Source organism: Pongo abelii, chromosome 16 (assembly GCF_028885655.2).
Source record: "Pongo abelii isolate AG06213 chromosome 16, NHGRI_mPonAbe1-v2.0_pri, whole genome shotgun sequence".
In the NCBI taxonomy this organism is placed as follows: Eukaryota; Metazoa; Chordata; class Mammalia; order Primates; family Hominidae; genus Pongo; species Pongo abelii.
Window position 1 is genome coordinate 2,796,667 of NC_072001.2, and position 8,904 is coordinate 2,805,570.

Consider the following 8,904-nt stretch of genomic DNA (forward strand, 5'->3'; position numbering starts at 1 on the left):
TGTCTCTGTTTCTCTCTTTCTCTCTCTGTCTTTTCTCTCTCTCTCTCTCTGTCTCTCTCTGCCTGTCTGTTTCTCTCTCTCTCTGTCTCTCTCTCTCTCTCTGCCTGTCTGTTTCTCTCTCTCTCTGTCTCTCTCTCTCTCTCTCTCTCTGCCTGTCTGTTTCTCTCTCTCTCCGTCTCTCTCTCTCTCTCTCTCTGCCTGTCTGTCTCTCTCTCTCTCTCTGTCTCTCTCTCTCTCTGCCTGTCTGTTTCTGTCTCTCTCTCTCTCTCTGCCTGTCTGTTTCTCTCTCTCTCTCTGTCTCTCTCTCTCTCTCTGCCTGTCTGTTTCTCTCTCTCTCTCTGTCTCTCTCTCTCTCTCTGCCTGTCTGTTTCTCTCTCTCTCTCTGTCTCTCTCTCTCTCTCTCTGCCTGTCTATTTCTCTCTCTCTCTGTCTCTCTCTCTCTCTCTCTCTCTCTTCCTGTCTGTCTCTCTCTGCCTGTCTGTTTCTCTCTCTCTGTCTCTCTCTCTCTCTGTCTGCCTGTCTGTCTGTCTCTCTCTCTCTGCCTGTCTGTCTGTCTCTCTCTCTCTCTCTCTCTGCCTGTCTGTCTGTTTCTCTGTCGCTCGCTCTCTCTCTCTCTCCCTCTCTTTACCTGTCTCTCTCACTGTGTCTGCCTTCTGTCTTACTCCCTTTCTCTGCCTGTCTGTCTGTCGGTCTGTCTCTCTCTCTCTGTCTCTCTCTCCCTGTCTGTCTGTCTGTTTCTCTCCGTCTCTCTCTGTCTTTCTCTGTCTGTCTCTTTCTTTCTCTCTGTCTCTCTGTGTCTGTCTCTCTATCTCTCTCTCTCTCTCTCACTGTGTCTGTCTTCTGTCTTAGTCTCTCTCTCTCCCTGTCTGTCTGTTTCTCTCTCTCTCTCTCTCTCTGCCTGTCTGTTTCTCTCTCTGTCTCTCTCTCTCTCTCTCTCTCTCTCTGTCTATCTTCTGTCTTATTGTCTTTCTCTGCCTGGCTGTCTGGCTGTCTCTCTCTGTCTGTCTGTCTCTCTCTCTCCCTGTCTCTCTCTCTCTCTCCCTGTCTGTCTGTCTCTCTCTTTCAGTCTGTTTCCCTCTGTCTGTCTGTCTTTCTCTCTCTCTGTCTGTTTCTCTCTGTCTGTCTGTCTGTTTCTCTCCATCTCTCTGTCTCTTTCTTTCTCTCTGTCTCTCTGTCTGTCTCTGTCTCTCTCTCTCTCTCTCTGCCTGTCTGTTTTTCTCTCTCTCTCTGTCTCTCTCTCTCTGCCTGTCTGTCTGTCTCTCTCTCTCTCTGTCTCTCTCTCTCTCTCTCTCTCTCTCTCTCTCTGCCTGTCTGTTTCTCTCTCTCTCTCTCTGTCTCTCTCTCTCTCTCTCTCTCTGCCTGTCTGTTTCTCTCTCTCTCCCTCCCTCCCTCCCTCCCTCCCCCGCTTTACCTGTCTCTCTCACTGTGTCTGCCTTCTGTCTTACTCCCTTTCTCTGCCTGTCTGTCTGTCGGTCTCTCTCTTTCTCCCTGTCTGTCTGTCTGTTTCTCTCCGTCTCTCTCTGTCTGTCTCTGTCTTTCTCTGTCTGTCTCTTTGTCTGTCTCTTTCTTTCTCTCTGTCTCTCTGTGTCTGTCTCTCTATCTCTCTCTCTCTCTCTCACTGTGTCTGTCTTCTGTCTTAGTCTCTCTCTCTCCCTGTCTGTCTGTTTCTCTCTCTCTCTCTCTCTCTCTGTCTATCTTCTGTCTTATTGTCTTTCTCTGCCTGTCTGGCTGTCTGGCTGTCTCTGTCTGTCTGTCTGTCTGTCTCTCTCTCTCTCTCTCTCTCTCTCTCTCTCTCTCCGTCTCTCTCTCTGCCTCCCCCTGTCTGTCTGTCTGTCTGTCTGTCTGTCTGTCTCTCTCTCTGTCTCTGTCTGTTTCTCTCTGTCTGTCTGTCTGTCTTTCTCTCTGTTTCTCTCTGTCTGTCTGTCTTTCTCTCTGTTTCTCTCTGTCTGTCTGTCTTTCTCTCTCTCTGTCTCTTTCTTTCTCTCTGTCTCTCTGTCTGTCTCTGTCTCTGTGTGTGTGTGTGTGTGTGTGTGTGTGTGTCTGCCTTCTGTCTAACTCTTACTCTCTTTCTCTGCCTGTCTGTCTGTCTGCCTGTCTGTCTGTCTCTCTCTGTCTCTCTCCCTTCCTGTCTGTTTCTCTCTCTTTCTGTTTCTCTCTGTCTCTGTCCATCTCTGTCTTTCTCTGTCTGTCTTTTTATCTGTCTCTCTCTCTTTTTGTCTTTCTCTCTTTCTGTATCGTTGTCGCTCTCCGTCTGTCTCTCTCTGTCTCTCTCTGTCTCTCTCTCTCTCTCTCTCTCTCTCTCTCTCTCTCTCTCTCTCTCTCTCTCTCTCTCTCTCTGTCTCGGTCTCTGGCTCTCGCTATCTCCCGCCCTCTCTTTTTTTTTTTTTTTTTTTTTGCAAAATAAGCTCAAGCACATCTAATCTAATCCATTACCAAGGCCTGAATTCTTAACTTCTGACATCCCAGATTTCCTCTCCCTACAGAATGCTGTACAGAACTGGCGAGTTGATTTCTGGACTTGGATACCTCATAGGTACTACATATGAATAAAGATCCAACCCTCAAATCTGGGGTTGCTTCTCCCTCGACTGTCTCGAAAAATCGTACCTCTGTTCACCTAGGGTGCTGGGATGGTTTTCTCAATGTGCATCTGCCCGTGTCCTGCGTGACCTGTGACCGAGCCCTGCCCGTTGGGTCTCAAATATGTATCCGCAAACACTTCTCTCCATTTCCACAAGTACCCACGGCCCCTTGTGGAACCACTGGCTCTTTGAAAAAAATCCCAGAAGTGGTTTTGGCTTTTTGGCTAGGAGGCCTAAGGCCTGCTGAGAACTTCCCTGTCCGGGATCCTGTGTGAACAAAAGTGTCTCTGCTGGGAGCTGGGACCCTCGGGACCATGCTTGCTGGCGCTGGATGAGTCTCTGGAAGGACGCACGGGACTCCGCAAAGCTGGCCTGTCCCACCGAGGTCAAATGGATACCTCTGCGTCGGCCCGAGGCCTCCAACATACATCACCGTCACCAACCGTCACCGTCAGCATCCTTGTGAGCCTGGCCAAGGCCCCGACTCCGGGGAGACCCTTAGGAGCCCGGCCTTCATCGGCTACAGTCCAAAGGGATGGTGACTCCACCCACAAGGTCCCCACTGAACTGCGAAGACGTGGAGCGTAGGTCAGAGAGGGGACTAGGAGGGGAGACGTCCTGACAGGCGATGAGTTCCCTAGGCTCTGGCCACCCCACCCACGTCCCACGTCCCACATCCCAAGTCCCGGGCACCCACGGGACACCGCCGCTTTATCCCCTCCTCTGTCCACAGCCGGCCCCACCCCACCAAGCAACCCACGCACACACGCTGGAGGTTACAAAACCACACGGTGTGAACAGAGCCTGACGGAGCGAGAGCCCATTTCACGAGGTGGGGGGGTGGGGGTGGGGGTGGGGCTGGGGTGGGGGTTGCGGGGTCTGCAGAGAGCCCGAGTCTCCCTCTCGGGTGGCTGACAGGCTCGAAATGAATATCGCTTCTTGGGCGGAGGGGCTTCCTTAGGCCATCACCGCTTGCCTGCAGCGGGACTACCTCTCACACCCTCCCTTGAGGCCACAAAATAGATTCCACCCCACCCCTCGACGTTTCCTCCGGGGGCCGGAGGTATCCTGTTCGAGAGACCTGAGCCTGACGGGTTGAATGAAACACCTTTATTGGCTTTGTGTGTTTGTTTGTTTCTGAGATGGAGTCTTGCTCTGTCCCCCATGCCGGAGTGCAGTGGCGTGATCTCAGCTCACGGCAACCTCTGCCTCCTGGGTTCCAGTCATTCTCCTGCACTTGAACCAGAGAGACTGCCACCGTGGCCGGCTCATTTTTTTCTTTTTAGTAGACGCGGGGTTTCGCCCTCTTTCATTGGTTTTCACTGCAGATTCTAGATTCCAGCCACACCTCCTCGTTCTGTGCCACAGAAAGACTTTTTTTTTTTTTTTCTTAAAAGCACAACATATCTGCTTGATTTGAGTGGCTTCCTATATCATTATCATTGTGTTAGAGATGAAGAAAAGGTATTAAACACCGTGCTAGTGATAGTCAAAGTGAAAACAAAAGAACGGCTATCTATTTTGTAGTTAGAATAAAGTGGCTCAGTATTGAGAGCTACCTAAATATGTCAGCATTTAAACTCTTCCTAGTAAAAGCTTGCCGATCTGAATAATCCTCCTTTAAACACAATTTTTGATACGGTTAAGTTTTTTTAAGAATGCGACTCCTGCGAAATAGCTGAACGGACGATACACATTTAAAAAGCAAACGACACAAGGATCAACCAGACTTGGGAAAAAATCAAAAAACAACACAAGTCTCATGAAGAACTGAGTTCTTAAAATGTCACGGAGAACACGGCCGTCGGAAGAGAAGGCAGTATCGGCAAGTTGATTGTTACATTGGTCAGCGATAGCTAGCACTATTATGTTTTTGGCCATCTTTCAGGAGATGTAACTACTACAGCAGAATGAGATATCACCCACTAAACAACATAGTCACAAATCAAAAAATGTTTTAGTAATCTAATGCTTCAGATTCAGAAGCAAATCCAATGAAAAAACTCCACTGCTGTAACAATTAACCCACCCCAAAGATAACCGTATCTGACAAGAAAACGACCACAGGCTTATGACTTCAGAATTATACTTTCTCTTGATATTCATTTATGTATTTATTTATTTTTTTTATTTTCTTTTCTTGAGGGGGCGTCTCGCTCTGTCGCCCAGCGTGGAGCGCAATGGCGTGATCTCGGCTCACTGCAACCTCCACCTCTCCGGGTTCAAGAGATTCTCCCGCCTCAGCCTCCCGAGTAGCTGGGACCACAGGCGCCCACCACCACGCCCAGCTAATTTTTCTACTTTTAATAGAGGCGGGGTTTCACCATGTTGGCCGGGATGGTCTCGATCCCTTGACCTTGTGACCCGCCCGCCTCGGCCTCCCAGAGTGCCGGGATGACAGGCGTGAGCCACCGCGCCCGGCCTTCTCTTGAGGTTTTAACTATTAAGTCAGCCCAGAAAAATACAATAAATGTCAACAGTCAGTATGGTGTTGAGGCGGAAGTAGGACCACGCTTTTTCATATCTTATTCAGTTGATAACCATACGACCCAGGTAGACATTTCCTGTGTGTCTACTGACACACAAGCACAGAACAGTGAAACAGAGAGACCGCTGAATAAAAGGGGACGCTCAGTTCTTCATAGTAACGCCATAGACTGGAACACTGTCACAAAGCAGCAGCTAGTGAATCGTTTCCATATTTTTTTCTATTATCCAATAAGTGAATGATGCTATTCCCTTCCAATCTCCCAAGCCCTTTTTGTCCCCATCACCGCTGCGGTGCTCGAACAAAAAGTAACAAATCAAGTAACAAAACTAAAGAAACACACACACACACACACACACACACACACACACACACACCCTAAAGACAACTACGGTATCTGCAAAAGTCTGGTAGAAGACAGAAACTGTTGAGTATAAGGATCTGGTATTCTATTATCATGAGTTCATTTAAGAGTTTGTTCAAGACATACATTTCATAAGAAAACATCTTAGTTAGAAGTTATTGACCAGCGTGTACCATCCCTAAGTATTCGTCACCAAATTCATGACAATAAAGAGCTATCTAACAAGAAAAATTAGCGAGTACCGGCACCATCCGTAAGACTTTGTCTTTACGCTTCCTGACCACTCACCATGCATTGCAATGTCTAGGACTGACTCTGATAGCATTTCGAAATCAAGCTAAGGCTTTGTCCAATTCTTCAGTGAAGACACACTCACGCCCTAAGACGGTATAGGCGTAAGCATCATTTGGATCCACCTCGATAGTTCTCTGGAAGAATTTAATGGCAATATCCTGTTCCCGTTGCAGACTGCAACGGGTCCCTGCAGCACACCAGGCCTCTGGCTGGAGAACTTTTATCCATGTCTGTGAAGTCTTTTGACAGAACTGAAAGAGCAACATCTTTCGGAGGATGCCAAAGTGTTGTAGTGTAGATCTCCATGCCTTCGACTCTATAATTCTCCCTCCTTCTAACCTCTGAGAATATTCTTTCAGGTCGCATGGACTCTGAAAGTTTAAAACGGGCCCTTCCAATTTGGCGCAGTACCCAACCGGTATTGTTGTCTTTATGCTTCCTGACCACTTACCATGCATTGCAATGTCTAGGACTGACTCTGAGAGCATTTCGAAATCAAGCTAAGGCTTTGTCCAATTCTTCAGTGAAGACACACTCACGCCCTAAGACGGTATAGGCGTAAGCATCATTTGGATCCACTTCGATAGTTCTCTGGAAGAATTTAATGGCAATATCCTGTTCCCGTTGCAGACTGCAACGGGTCCCTGCAGCACACCAGGCCTCTGGCTGGAGAACTTTTATCCATGTCTGTGAAGTCTTTCGACAGAACTGAAAGAGCAACATCTTTTGGAGGATGCCAAAGTGTTGTAGTGTAGATCTCCATGCCTTCCACTCTATAATTCTCCCTCCTTCTAACCTCTGAGAATATTCTTTCAGGTCGCACGGACTCTGAAAGTTGAAAACGGGCCCTTCCAATTTGGCGCAGTACCCAACCGGTATTCTAGTGGTGAGAAGGTAGATGGCTCAAAATATGGATAGCTTCTTTGCGGTGGTAAGAACACAAAGCTAAATAACCTTTCCCCCTTTCACGAAGAAGGCTCATCAAGCCTTCTGCTGCTGCTTTTTGTAGATGAAAAGCCTGAATCTGAGGTGTGATTGCGGCTCTTTTCTCTTCTGAAACGATGGAAGAGTCCAGTTTTGTCATTTCCAGGCTATCGTTTATGTTAGGTTGTGGTGTACCTCCATTATTAGTTCTACTTTTTGTTTTTCTGCTTGGGATTTCAGGTGGAAACTTCATTTTAAATTTTTTCCTATTATCCTTGGTTGTGGAGCTGTCACTAGTCAAGAGTCGCGAATTTCTTTGAGGTCGTGCATTTGGGGGAGACGCCATAGTGGGGCTCAACACCTGAGGCGTTCCACTCGTTTGTGGACCAGAACTTTGTGTTTTTGCAAGAATTGGAGTGACCTTTCGGCTGATTCCCCTCTGCGAGAAGACAGACTGTGTTCCGGTTTGGCCGATTCTGGCAACAGACTTTTTTGAAGGGGCTCCGGTGGGTGGCACGTCAATTACAGAAGGTGTCTCAAAGCGGTGTAGTTTTGTAAATAGGATCCATCTCCGGGACCCGAGGTTTCTACTGGCAAAGTCCCAACACTTGGGGTGAGTGGACCAACAGCTGCTGGCCCTCCTAATAAACTTCGACCGGTGTTTGGTTCATTTTGCACCTGTTTAGATCACATGGAAGTTCCCGTTCCCAGTGGGACAGTATCAGGTGAAATGACAGCTGAATCCATAGAAGACACTGGGGAATCTGTATTCAAGGAGTACTTTGAATTGGAAGATTCTAAACTCAATCTGTTTAATTCAATGGTGTCCTGGGGTGTTTCCGTAAGAACGGTCTCAGGCTGTCTGTGACATAAGCTAGGACGAGGTACTTGTGTGGGGCAACACTTGGACAGACAGTTGCCAAAGTTCTGTAAAGATGTGAATGGAAGTGTTTGGTCAGGATCTTGCTTTTTCACCTACTTCACATAATGATTCAAAGGGATACCAGAGGAAAGGATTTCAACTAAGGCCCTGTTGGTCACATTCGGATCCTTTGGCAAGCCGATCTGTCTTGCGATATGCGTGTCCCGGCAATGAGAGAGTAAAGCGAGCTGAATCACCAGACTCAGTAAAAATATCGTCATGGCTTTTCTGCTTAGGAAACACTCCACCCGATAAGATGTGTTCCCCTTCTGCAAGCTTGCTGAGATCCACGCAACATTTTGCAAGCCGGTATTTGCATGGCGGTGCAGTACCACTGTGTCCTTTCCAGAGTCTATATGCTTTATAGGCCTTTCCTGAGGGGTAAGGACAGGTCACCAGTGAAAACAAGGCTTCTTCTGAGTGTACTTCTGCATAAAGGCGTTCTGCGAGGAAAACCGCATCTCGGTAAGCGCAGCGGTTTAGTGCTTGCCATAGAGCAGCCTGGACGGGTTCCTGCAGCACCGTCATCCTCGAGGCTCAGGCCCACTTTCTGCAGTGCCTCAGGCATCCCCCCACCCCACACCGCCCGCACCCCACCGCCACCCCACTCCCGTAGCGCCTATGGCCCGGCCAGGCCAGCCCCGGCTCGTTTAAAGTCACCAGCGGGACCGTTCCCGGGGGATGGGGGAGGCCGAGCCCGAATGACTTCTCTATCCTGCCGACTCTGGAAAGCCCGGCCCCTTGTGATCCATTGCAAACCGAGAGTCACCTCGTGTTTGGAACACGGATCCGCTCCCAAGTTCAGTGGGGGGGATGTGAGGGATGTGGCATGTAGGACGAAGGACTCTCTTCCTTCTGATTCGGTCTGCACAGCGGGGCCTAGGGCTGGAGCTCTCTCCGTGCGGACCGCTGACTCCCTCTACCTTGGGTTCCATCGGCCCCACCCTGGAACACGGGCCTCGGCAGATTCTGGCCCTTCCTGGCCCTTAAGTCGCTGTCAGAAACCCCATCTCGTGCTCGGATGCCCTCGAATGACTGTGGCTCGCACCTCTCTGGAAACATTGGCGATCTCTCCTCTACGCGCGGCCACCTGAAACCACAGGCGCTCGGGACACTCGTGCTTTCAGGAGAGAATGCTGAGAGTCTCTTGCCGACTCTCTCTTGACTTGAGTTCTTCATGGGTGTGTGGTGAGGACGTAGTGAGACCAGACGTATTAACTCAGGCCGGGTGCTGGTGGCTCACGCCTGTAACCCCAACGCTTTGGGAGGCCGAGGCCGTAGGATCCCTTGAGGAATCGCCTAACCCTGGGGAGGCTGAGGCTGCAGTGAG